At 41.0% G+C, this 13053-nt stretch overlaps 1 pseudogene; it reads right to left on the reverse strand.

Moving 5' to 3' along the window:
* The window catches only part of LOC149212934 (uncharacterized), a 64941-nt pseudogene extending 52781 nt beyond the window's left edge, over nt 1-12160 (reverse strand).
* Between the last annotated feature and the right edge of the window lie 893 nt (nt 12161-13053).

Below are 13053 nucleotides of genomic sequence, written 5' to 3' on the forward strand. Positions count from 1 at the left end.
GGTATCAGAGCACTTTCCTGGGCAAAAGTGGAGAATTTTTTTTTTTTAAATTTTTGCAAGATTTCGGGGGCGGCAAGTTTGTAGATCAGATCTGTATGTTTTGGTGCAAGATCTGCAAAATCTGATTATAGATCTGGATTCTATGTGAAAAAATACCCGATTTCAAAAAAAACTCGGTCGAATCGGAGTCCGGATGAAGGATATATCACTGATTTAAAAATCAGTGGGGTTGCAGACAAATTTTCAGGTCAGCGAGTTTGCGGCGTAGATTTGGACGCCCTAGTGCAAGATCTGCAAAATCTAATTGCATATCTGGATTCTTTGTGAAAAAATACCCAATTTAAAAAAAAAAACAGTCGAATCGGAGTCCGGATGAGGGAGATATCGCTGATTTAAAATCAGCTCTTTCTTTTGCAGAAATTTTGGTGACAGCGGGGGAGTTGCAGTGCAGATCTGAAATTCCAGTGCTTGGATCAATATTTCTATCATATGGATAGATGCAGAATGATTTTTCCATTTCTGAACACAGGTCATAATAGGGATTCTGAGCAATATTGACTAAACTGTGACAATTTCAAATTTTCTCCAAGTAAGTGAATTTTTTCAGAACCCTCTTCATGGTGGTTCTATGTTTTACAGGAAAAGATAATGGTTCTACTATTGAAGAATACATAAAGGAATACAAGAGGTTATTTAGACACAATTGGAAATGGGTGGCACTGGCTAATTTTGAAGATGAGGCAGCCACATGGTGGGGATTACTTAACCAAAAGAAGTGTTTCAACATGCCTGATGAAGAATTTGAAAAATTACTTTTAGACAGATGGTCTCATGCCAGAAAACAAGATAAGGAGAAACATGTGGGTCTATTTCCTACTGGTATATCCTTATTACAGGTTCATGGATTGATTCAGAAGGAGAAAGTCATTGTGTCTATAAATCTGAGTTGCAAGCAAAATCTCATAAATGTCAACTTGGCAAAAAATTGCAAATTCCAGCAAAACACATTGAAAACACACAAGTGGATGATGAAGATGTTCAAGTGTACAAGGATTTGAAGATTTCTATGGATAAATATGTGTTGCATGGTGATTTTTATGCTTCAAATATGGATAACATGGATGTTGTTTTGGGATACCCTTGGATGGAATTAGTGGGTACTATCAATATTAATGTACAGAAGAAATTCCTAAAGCTCTAGTATAAAAAGAACAAAATTACATTACAGGATATTTCCATTAATAAACAGGTAGAGTCCAAGGAGGCTGAACCAGAAGATGTTCCAGGGTCTAAAATATTAGATGATGAGCTAGTGATGATAGACAATCAAACACAAATAGAGGCTGAAGCAGAAAAGGTTACAGGTGCTGATACATCAGAGGAGGGCTCAGTGGTTGAAGTAATATCGAAAGATAAGACACCACAGCAAGCACCACAACATGCACCAGATAATAGTCAGGCTCCCGTAAGGGGTGAATTAAAGAAAAAGCCATCGTGGGTTAAAACTTCAACATATCATCACCCCGCAAGACAACCATCAAGATGTCAACCAATTAGCCACACGGACAACAACCCCCACAGGATAGATAGAGAGGAGCGAAGATCCACCTACTACACATCAACACAGAAGAGCTACCACGGTCAACTTCCATCTCAACCGAGAGAGGCACCAGCGAGACCGAGGGTTCACCTCTCTCTTGGATGGCTAGATGCACGTGCATGGTAACAGTGGACTACTCTTTTGAGTAGATCTTATTATTTGTGTTCTTCGCATGTTTCGGGGATGAAACATGCTAAGGGGGGTGGAATTTTATATACCTAGGGGGGATAATATGGGGTACCAAGGGAGGTACCCAAGGTAACAATGTAATAATGGGATGAGCCATAGTAACAAATAAGGTGGTTAACCCATATCATGTAAGGGACCACAAGTAGTTAGTAATAATGTAATGGGCCCATGATATTAGTTTGATGGTATGAGGGAACCATGGTAATGACCCATGGTATTGTATGTATGAGGCCTATATAGAGGCTAGAGACTCCATGTCGTGGAATTGTCAAGGAATATTGTATGAACATGAATATGGCTTGTGGAGTGTTCTCCTTCCTTAAGGAGTGAATGTATGGTGTTGCCCTACCTTAAGGGTTTAATCAATAAAGAGCATTTCTATCTATTTCTATCTTATTATTTCTGGGTATATTTGCATTGTCTTATATTTTCATATCAGATCTATAATATTTCCAGCTTAGATCTATAACACAGTCTGGATAGATTCCTCTAGGAAAAGGCTTGAATCTTCAAGCTCTCTGGTGCTCGACGCTACCTATGGTCAGCTCGGCCCTCTGTCTCCTCTGCTTGGCTTTACTGTTCTCTGTGTTCAGTCCTCCTCTCAGGGTTCACTGTTCACTGTCTCTCTTGGTCGCTTGGACTCCTCTCCATTTCTCCTCTCTGAATCTCATTCAACTATCTCTATTCATGGTTTTAGTCATTCAATCCCTATGCCTGTTTGGTTCCTCTCCTACCTACGTCGATTCGCCTACCACCCGCGTGCTTGGAGTTCCCTGTTTGGCGTCAGCATGAATGCTCGAGAAGAAGCCACGCGTCCCCATCGTAACAATGCCAGCCTGCGCGTCGATTCGTTTCTTCAGTTATGTCGTGGATATGTTCTTTCTCCAATGTGGCGGTCAAACGGATTCCAAATCCCCTTAAATCGCGGCTTAATTCCCTGTTGATTCCACTTCTTTCTATCAGGTGCAATCTAAGCTGTCCAATCTGTTATCACTCAGGTTGTCCTTAAGCTTCGGAAAGGATACGGCCGAGGTAACCACTAACCAACTTTGGACTGCAGGTTCTAGCCCACCTGCAGTCAGAGAGGGCTCTCTCTTTCTGATTTAGCTTTGTTGATGATGATTTTAGGCTAGGTATCGGGTTCAAGGGGTTTTGGTTTGTAATTTGGTGGGAAGGAGGATGCTTTCAAACAGAGAGGCAATGCATAGTGTGGTAAGTTTCAAACCATTGGGCATGGAGTCATGGAGTAAGACTGCTGGTGCGTTTTCTTGGTCACAAGAGGAATATGGAGCAAGATAGCTGCATATGAAACAACTTTTAAACTTAAAGGGATGGAGTGAGAGCTAAGGAAAAGAGAGGCAATTAAGAATCTCTCAATTAAATTAGCAGAAAGAAAATGAATAAACCCTAGCTAGGAGCAGTTAAGAATTCCTAGTTAACAGTCATTCATTTGTGAAATAGAGCAAATATGAGCCGATAAAGGAATTCATATTTATGCCTAAATCAAGAAGAAAACATTAAGAAGTCACAGAAACTGAGTATAGAGTGCATTTAAGCAAATTCTAGACTAATCTTTTGTTCTGTAACTTGAGCATACATGAAATCGAAATACAGAGGTGAGAAACACTTATTGATTCATATCACAGCACATGAATTCCATATTCATTTCTTCAAAACCAGTAACAACACATCAGACAGTCCCTTCTCCAAGCTTTTAAGCAATCTTTGATTATAGAAAATAACAGGTATACACTGCGAGTCTCTGATGAATATTATCAACCAACCAACCCTTGAAACAGTGCAGAGGGTGGTATATAAAGAAAAATAGCTACAGACTTCCCTTGAACAGCTGTCAAGGGGGAAAAATAACTCAAAAATATCTCTGAAAACAGATCAAAAGAGATCTGTGTAGTCAATGTCATTGATCCTAATCTATGCTGAAAATAAATGCATGAAATAACTTAAAACGGTTGCGCATGAGGGAGCAGCCTCATCAAAATGGTTCTTTAGGGCTGCACATGGCCCTGCAGCTTCAAAAATGGACTGAAAGAGTGCCTTGATCCACGTGTTGTCCTTTGTGTGATAACTACGCAATTAAGGAAGCAGCGCTGCTCCAAAATGTGACTGGGACCATTGCACTTCTCATAAATCTGCATTGAAATCCTTGAATCTGCTTTCAAGTGGTCCTGTTGCCTTAAACGACAAAAACTGCAAGTTGGTGAGCCATTACAGCTCAATGATGCTTTGCTATAACTACTGGGGCCTTTCTGCCTTCATCTACTTTGAACCGCAATACTGATACCATTTGTCGCTTTCCCAATACCCTTTGACATGCACTTTAGCCTTCCCTTTCCTCTGATACACTTTACGCTGTCAAATCGCCCCTTTTCTGCCTTTTAATGCAAAATTAACTGCTGCAAAGGTTCCCGTGGCCTTTGGAATGCTATCGGCGCTCTGGCCGATCAAAACTAGCTTTAAACTTTGAAAAATGGTGCAAACAGGAGGAAAAAGTGTTGTTGACTGTGCCGAGGCCGATACTGACCCCCTGGAGCAAAAACAGGGCTCTGAGCGATCTCAAAATGGTTAAGGAAACCATCATTTCCTTTATACCTGGGCGGGCACGGGCGCCGCACACAAAACCTTTGAAAACGGCCTATTTCCGAATAACACAGAAAATGTGCCAAAAACATGAAATTTTATTGAAAAATTGGCTTTTGGCGGGCACTATAGCAGCCTTTAAATCCTGGCCGTTGGATCCGGTGCGGGCCGATCCAACAGGTGGCGCTAAATCGCATCGGGGTGGACCGGGGGGGCGGCACATATAGAATCGCCGAACTGCGCGGACCCGATATGCTATAGGCCCTTCCTTTTATTTGGAATCGTGTCCAGCCCATCGATGATGTCATATCGGCGGATTTACAAAAATTTGGTTTGCGGACCTGAAATGCTAATATACCATGCTTTATTGTTATTTCAGCTCCGCCATATCGGGAGCCTTCCCTTTCGCTGTGCAACGGGCTCCTTTCGGACCCGAAATCTTTATAAGACCCACCCTTATAATATTTCGGCTCCACCATATCGGAGCCAAACACAAGGGGTGACCGCCGATTAAATATGGGCCGTTGATCTAGTGGGGGTGATGGACGATTGAGATTACGTCGGCTTTTCACTATCGGCGGGGTCATGGGGCTGCCACATAGAAACGCCGAAATGTGGTGGACCCGAAATGCTTTTACCGGTCCACTTTATCTGTTTTCGGGTCCGGCCCATCGGCATTATGCCCCATGCCTTGACACTTAGCCATTTTCGCTTATATATGCCATTTCCCCCTCCTGATAGCGATATCGCATCGGAGGGGGATCAAATAGATCCTTTTCTCATCGGAGCATGCATTTTATTAAAATGCAAAGGAAACATGAATTCGGAGGAGTTATATATGATATTTGAACATATGATTGCCTCCCTCCCGATAGCAATATCGCATTGGAGGGGGTCCAAATGAAACTTTATTATATCGGACCCATGTTTTTTGTGAACTGCCAAGCCTTTTGGGAAATCAGAAGGGTTCCTTTATAGTTTGGCATGGATTCTAAGGCATCGGAAGGGGTCCGATAGCCAAAAAAGGGAGGATTTTATCATTTTTTGAAGGTTTTTCATGGTTTTTGCATGGTTTGCGTATTCTTATGCCTTGGAAGGAGTCCAAAGGCACTTAGGAGGAAAGTGATGTGGTTTTGAGAGGGGTTTAGTGGCCAAAGAGGGTTTCATGCCTTATAAAGGAAAACCAAGGTAAAAGCGGTGATTTTTAAACATGTGAAGGGGAATTATGCAAAGGAATGAGTCCTTATGCACTTGGGAGATAGTTAGGGGGGATGAAGGGTTCTATGCATTGGAATGTGTCCAAAATACATGAGAAGATTGTTTGAGGGGGCAATGGGGGTTCTTGCTGAGTTACAGATAAACTTAGCAATTCCCAAGGATGTATATGGTTATTTTTCAACCAGGGGGAGGGATAAATATATAGGGGAGTCATATACATAGTTTTAGTAGGGGAAGGGGAAATAGATAGGGAGCTACATAGTAAAGTTAATAGTTAACATGACAAATGATCAGAGAGCGCTAAGTATGCAGATCTTAGGCTATTAAGGGGGAAAATGATTCATAGAAGCAGTATGGACATTCCTTGAGTGAAGCAGATCTTCACCAAGGTAAATGATATGGAGAATGATGAAACTAAGAGATACCAAGCAGATCTTGACCTCTTTTAGGGAAGTTAGTGAGTGATTTGGGGAAAGAGGAAGAAAGGGAAGTTAGACATGCCTCGCTTGAAGTCCTCCAACTGAACAACTGCCTTCAACTTGTGATATGATAGATATAACACTTGACAATATGAAATGGATCACAAGCCATGATTCTGCAACCACAAAGCTACCTACCCGACCTACTCACCTAGCATTTTCTCTTCTTTTTGGTTTGGGTGCACTTGAACTAGCATACCCAGCTTTTCATTCTTTCTTCTTGTTGTGCTCCTATCTACTTCTACACTTATTTCAACCAGGGGCTCAGATTAAGCTGTTGAGCACCCTTGTTTCTCTACCTAATTACAAATCTGCCAAGATTAAGCTGTTTGGACAGATGTTCACTCTCTATATTCTACAACATGAAATTGAAACCTGGGGAGGCCAAGATTAAGTTGTTTTGCCCTCCCTATACTTGAAAACTGATCAAAAATGGATTACTCATCAAAACTGGAACAAAGCAGTGTCATTAAAACTGGCACACCTTCATGGATACTTCTTTGGTCATCTGTAGCAAATATGGAGCATTGCAGCATGCATAGTACGACATATTTGGCATGTAAAAAATGTCGACCATGAAAGATGATTAACCTGCTGCAGCAGGAGGCTAATAGTGGCTCCACTTGGGGATGGCTTTTCCTTGTGAAAAGCCAAGAACAGCAGGTCAGACTGCCTTGATCCTCTGTAGTTGCTGTTAACTGAAAACTTCTTCTGTGCTGACTGCTAAATGACTGGAACTTTGAGATCTGAACAGCACTCTCCTTCAACTGAAATATTGTGAAAAATAAAGCATCACCTGCTTTCTTCTGCGTGCTTGATATTGCATACACTTTTGCTTGAGAACTGCATTTTGAAGTAAACACAAAAAGGGAACCAACTGGAGCAACTCCTCTTAATTTTGTCTTTGAACAGGCTGTAGATGTAACACTAAAACAAACGTTCCTCTGTTTTGATACTACTGACTGGAGAGCTGGAAGCATGAATGCAGCATTTTTATTTGAACCCGCTGTTATAAACAACAGTGCTGCCCCTTTATCATTGAGAGCATTTAAAGTATATCAAAACCTGCCTTGTGCACCCTTTGAAGTAAGTTCATAGCCGGGGGCAAAATTGATGTGCTTCTCCTTGATCTTCCCTTCAAAAGAACAGAGGCTTCGAATGTCACGTTCCTTTGGGTCTTTTCCTTGGGACTGCTCTCTTTTCCCAAAATCAATGCAAAGGCAGAGCTTTGAAATGGGGGACTTGTGCTGCTCTGCCTCCATAACTTCGCTGCTTGGTTCCAAGCAATCGGATCGCTTATAAAAACATAAAAGAAAACGCTTATATGTACACGCATTAATATACAAATATATACATCAGAACCCTGTATCCCTTAGATCACTGGATCGAGGTAATGCTTCAGCATGCGGCCATTCACAGGGCCCTCTTCAGCTGCGCAGGCATCTAGAGTTTTGAGAAAATATGTATTGTTGCCTTGAATAGCGCTGATGACAAATGGGCCTTTCCACAGAAAGTCAAGCTTGGCATGCTTTCCCTTGCCTTCTCGTCGTGAGTCCCACCTTAACACTTTATCGCCAATAAAGAAATCCTCAGCCTTAGTCCTCTTGTCAAACGCCTTCTTTAGCCTTTCTTGTAACATTTGAGCTCTGTCATACACCTGCTCTCTGGTTTGCTGAAGATGAATGGTCTGATTGATCCTTCGTTGAATATCATTTGGTTTAGCTTGAACCTCTTGCAACAGCTTGATAACAGGAATGCCTACAGAAGATGGAAATCTAGCCTCCATGCCATATACTAGATCGTAAGGGCTCATCCCAATGGATCTCTTTGTTGAAAGTCTGTCTGCCCATAGGGCATTGGTGAGATTTTTGTGCCAGTTCTTCTTGTTTTCTTCTAAGGTCTTCTTGATAATACTGATCAGGCTCTTGTTGGATGACTCAGCTAAGCCATTACCTTGAGGGTAATAGGCTGTGGAATGGCCCAAGGTTATATGAAATTTGTGGCAAAAACTGATCATCTTTTTGGATTTGAAAGCAGCGACATTCTTAGTGATGATCTTCTCAGGGCAGCCAAATCTAGAAAGGATATTGCACTCAAGGAATTGGATAATAATGGTGTCATTGGCTTGCCTACATGGGATGGCCTCAATCCACTTAGTGAAATAATCGGTGGCTGTTAAGATCCACTTATGCTGGCCTGAGGAAGAGGGATGGATTTCTCCAATGAAGTCTAGACCCCATTGTTGAAAAGGCTTCTCGGTTGAGATGGGTTTCAGAGGCAAGGGGAGCAGCTTTCTCTTGCCTTCAAAGATTTGGCACTTGTGACATGCCATGGAAAACTTTTTTACATCTGCAAAAAGGGTGGGCCAATAAAAACCAGCACTTAGGATTTTATCAGTTGTGGTCTTCCAGTATAGATGTCCTCCATAGTCACCTGCATGGAATTCTTTCATGACATTGTTAGTTTCACTCATGGTTAAACAATTAAGCAATATACCTTCATGATTTCTCCAAAATAATGCACCATCTACAACACAAAACTTTAAAGCCTTCATTTTTAAAAATCTTTTCTTTGTCCTGGACAATCCTGGGGGAGCATGCAGGTTTAACAATACAATGCATATATCAGTATACCAAGGGCATTGCAGAAATATTTTACTGATCCGTGGAGTCGCCAGCTCCGGTTCATTGTCCAGTTGGTTGATGTCTAAGGCTTGAAAGTTTATTTCGGACATCAGTTTGGCTAAACCTTGTCCCTTTATCAGCTTGGTTGGTTTTATCTCTATGTCATACTCAAGAATGTTAGAAATCCACTTGCCTCTTTTTCCTTCTAACCCCTCTTGGGTTAATATGTCTTTTACAATAGCATTTGGCACATAAGAAATCACATGTGAATATAAAATATAAATTCGGAATTCCTTGATTGCTTTAACAAGGGCATAGGCTTGCTTCTCCATGATTGGGTATTTCAAGGGGGCATCTCTTAAGGCTCGGCTGAAAAAAGCAATTGGCTTTTCAGCTCCTTGATCATCCTTTTGCAAAAGGACAACAGCTATAGTATTATCAGATGTGAATGAAAATATGATAAAGTCCCTATCAAATTTTGGACTTGTGAGGACTGGGCCTTGGGTTAAGGCTGATTTGATGCCCTCAAATGCTTGCTTGGCCTCTAGAGACCACTTTACCTTGGCGTCTTTCTTGAGCATGTTGTTTAGCATTCTTATTAGCTCAACCAAGTTTGGGATAAATCTCCTTAGGAAATTGATTTTCCCAAGGAATGCTTGTAATTCTTTTATATTTCTAGGATATGGGATTTGCAATATGGCTTGGATCCTTTCCGGATCAATCCTAATACCATCCTTTGAGATGATATGTCCAAGTAATTTGCCTTCTTCAAGGCCAAAGAGAGACTTCTTGGGATTCAAGGAAATGCCATATTTCCTACATGTGATGAATATTTGCCTTAGGTGCTTGAGGTGTTCTTCATCAGATTTGGAAAATGGGGTTAAGTCATCAAGGTAGACAACTAGGAAATCATGTATTTCTTTAGCAAATGCAATATCCATTGCTCGTTGAAATGTAGCACCAGCATTTTTAAGTCCGAATGGCATTTTTACATACTTAAATGTTCCCCACGGTGTGGTAAAGGCTGTCTTGTCTTGGTCATCCGAGTGAACAAGTATTTAGTTAAAACCTGAGAAGCCATCTAGTAAAGAGATTCTAGATGACCCCACCACCCTTTCCAAGATGTGGTCTATTTTGGGCAAAGGATAGTGGTCCTTTAGGGAGACTTGATTTAGATTTCTGAGATCTACACAAAGTCCGATCTCATTTGTTTTCTTTCTTGTGGGAACTAAGTTTGACACCCATTTGGAAAACCTAATGGGTGCAATGATTCTTGCCTCATACATCCTCTTTACCTCCTTCTCAACCAAGGGAAGGAGCATGGGTTTGATTCTTCTAAGTTTTTGTTTGAAAGGTTTCTGATTTGTTTTTAAGGGAATGGTGTGTTGGATTACTGAGGTGTCATAGGACTTCAAGTCCTCATAACACCAAGCAAAGACATCTTGGAATTCTTTGAACAAATCCACATACTTTGGTTTTTGATCAGGAGGCAAAGACTTAGACAGTTTGATCATTTTGGGCTTCTTTGCTATCCCAATGTTGTATTCTTCTATGGCAGTGTTTATAGGCTGCATTTTTGGCTTTTTGGGCACATCATTTGCATCAAACATGTCTTCTAGTGGAGTGAGGCCAGCAGGGAGAAAGTTATCTTTTAGATCAATAATCTCGGCCTCTGTTTTATCTATTTCCTCCAAATGCATTTGTTTCAGCTCTTCAATGTTTGCATTGTCAAAAACTGTTGGGCTTAGGATCTGTCTGGCTATTACAGCTGTTACAGCCTGCTGATTTTCGTTTAATGCTTGTTGTTGTAGGTCCTCCATGGTATCCTCATCAATGTTTAGGCCTGCAAATTCATGCTGTAAGGTAAGAAAATTGTTTATTTGAGCATCATCCTCGAACACTTGCCAGTCTTTAATGTTATTTGGGACAGCAGGCCTATGTTTTATTTCAGCAGTGAAATGGTGATTTGGCTCAAAGGGAAGCTTGCATGTACTAGCGAAAGTGGCTAGGCTGTGAACATGAATGTTATGATTTCTCGAAATCTTGGCAAGCTTGGATTCAGAGAATGCATTGAGTATGTTGGTAGCAGCAGTCCTATAGGCTCTCATTCTGTTGTCATTGGTAACAAGGTTACCTTTCATTTGTTGGATTACTAGGTCGGAGTCACCCAGGATAGATACTTTTGTAGCTCCTAGAGTTTTTAGCAATTTAAGACCTAAGAGCAGAGCCTCATACTCTGCCATGTTATTTGTGCATTTGAAATTGAGTCTGTAGACATGTCCTTCCACATGGTTATCATGTGTGTTGTGAATCCAGACACCTACCCCTGCCCCTAATTTGTTAACAAATCCGTCAAACTCTAAATACGATGTGATTTCTTGCTTGTGGGTAGTCTCAAGAGTTTGAGTCATTTTAGGATTGGGCAGATTTGAAAATTCTGTTTGGGGAGGTTCTTCTTGTATGCTGGTTTCATTTGTTGTTGTGACAATTTGTTGAGTATGTGCAACCGATTCTTGATTGATATGTGCTTGTTGTTGTAGAGCCAATATTTCATCATCAGTTTGAGAATTTATATCATCGTTAAACAAAATGAAGGAATCCATATCAGAGTGCACGGAGTAAATGGGAAAATTTTCAGGTTTGCTCTCACTACTTACTACGTATTTCATGAGCGTTTCTCTGTACAGTCTCTTTGGTTGCCCAAAGACAGAAATAGTAGCGTAGGAAAGGTCTAATGGAAGGGATCCTTGGAGCTTTGCTCCCCATGATCTTGATAGGAGAATACCGTACTTTGGTGGGATATCAGCCACCACTATATCCATGAGAATGGTTTTGTTGGGATATTGGACTAAGGAGACACACATGTCTTTGATGAGGCCTAGACATTTCACTTGACTTGAGTCAAATGAGTACAGATCTTTGTAAGGTCTTGTAACCGCAAGGTTGAGTTTTTCCATAACTCCTTTGGGCATAAGATTGTGCGAGGCCCCTAAGTCAAACATAGCGTTGTGCAACACTTTGTCATGTATATGCAGACTGATATAAAAGGGTGGAACAGGTCCATGTGTTGATTTTCCGTTAACTTCTGGACCAAATAGCAATTCTGGGGAATCATCCAAAACATTTACATCATCTTTGTTTCCCGGGATTTGAAGTGATCTTTGAATTTGTTGTCTATATACATCGTGTTTGGCGAGTTCTGAAAGAGGGAAAGATATCTTGAGTTTTCCAATCTCTGCCTCTAAGTTAAATGGCTTTTCCAGCGGAGTCTTGCTGTTGATAATGGCAGTTTTTTCTTTTTCATTTGCATTCTCGGCAATCTGCTCTTGTTTATCAGCATTATGGGAAATTTCTGCTTGCGGTTTTACAGCTTCAGGAATGCTTTTTGGGACGCTGTTTGAGCTTTCTTTAGGGGAAGAAAATGGCAAAGGCTGATTAACAGAAGGCTGCATGTCTGTTATGTCTTCTATAGTCACTTGCTGTGGGCTTGAGGCAGTTGTATCAGCTGTTTCTGTTATGACAACCTTGCTTTTAATCTTGTTGGGCTGTTTGCCTTCCTTTGTTTTACTAGGTTCAGAAATGTCAACGGTTCTAGTTCTCAGCTTATATTGTTTGTGTACCTCATACATAGCAGTATCATATCCTTGTTTAAAATCAAAAGACTCACCAGTTTTAGTTTGAAACTCATTACAGTTATGCTGATTTTGGTCTTCTTGGCTTAAAAATGTTTGATGTTCACCCTTTAGATCCATCAGGTTCATGTGAGAGTCCTCTGTGGGTTCACTAGAAGTAGATCCTTCAACATAGTTATCTTGGAAAGGGGGTCTTATGTCATGGTCCGGGCCAGGTCTACCAGCATTTATATTCTGTGTTTTCCTAAAATTTGGATTCCTTATGGGATTGGACTGCTGTCCTTCCCATGATGCTTTTCTCTCAACATTTTCTACCCTTTCTCCTAGCCTTTGCAGGCCGTTGATAATAGCATCAAGCTTCTGGTCAAATGCTGAGGGTTCTTCCTTAAAGGTGGTTCTTCTTTCCATTCTAGCTCTGTTTCTCTTAGCGATTAGATTGGCTTCTACGGTGACAGCAACATTCTGTGCGTCTACAAGGGTTGTAGGGGCTCTTTCTTTTAACTGGTATGCCATATCAGGATCAAAACCGTCAGGAAATTTGTACAAGGTGAGGTCAGGTGGAGGCCTTAAGTTTTGTGGTATTGCATTATAGACATTATTGAATCTTGCGCAGTACTCCAAAACAGTCTCTTGAGGACCTCTTTTAATTGTATCATATTCAGCTAGTATGTGCAAGGGGTCTTTCTTCTTCTCCCATCTAGTAGTAAAGGATT

The sequence above is a fragment of the Pinus tabuliformis genome, chromosome 1_1 (assembly GCF_031772625.1).
Source record: "Pinus tabuliformis cultivar Carrire ecotype Pingquan chromosome 1_1, CPIR1, whole genome shotgun sequence".
NCBI classification, from domain to species: Eukaryota; Viridiplantae; Streptophyta; class Pinopsida; order Pinales; family Pinaceae; genus Pinus; species Pinus tabuliformis.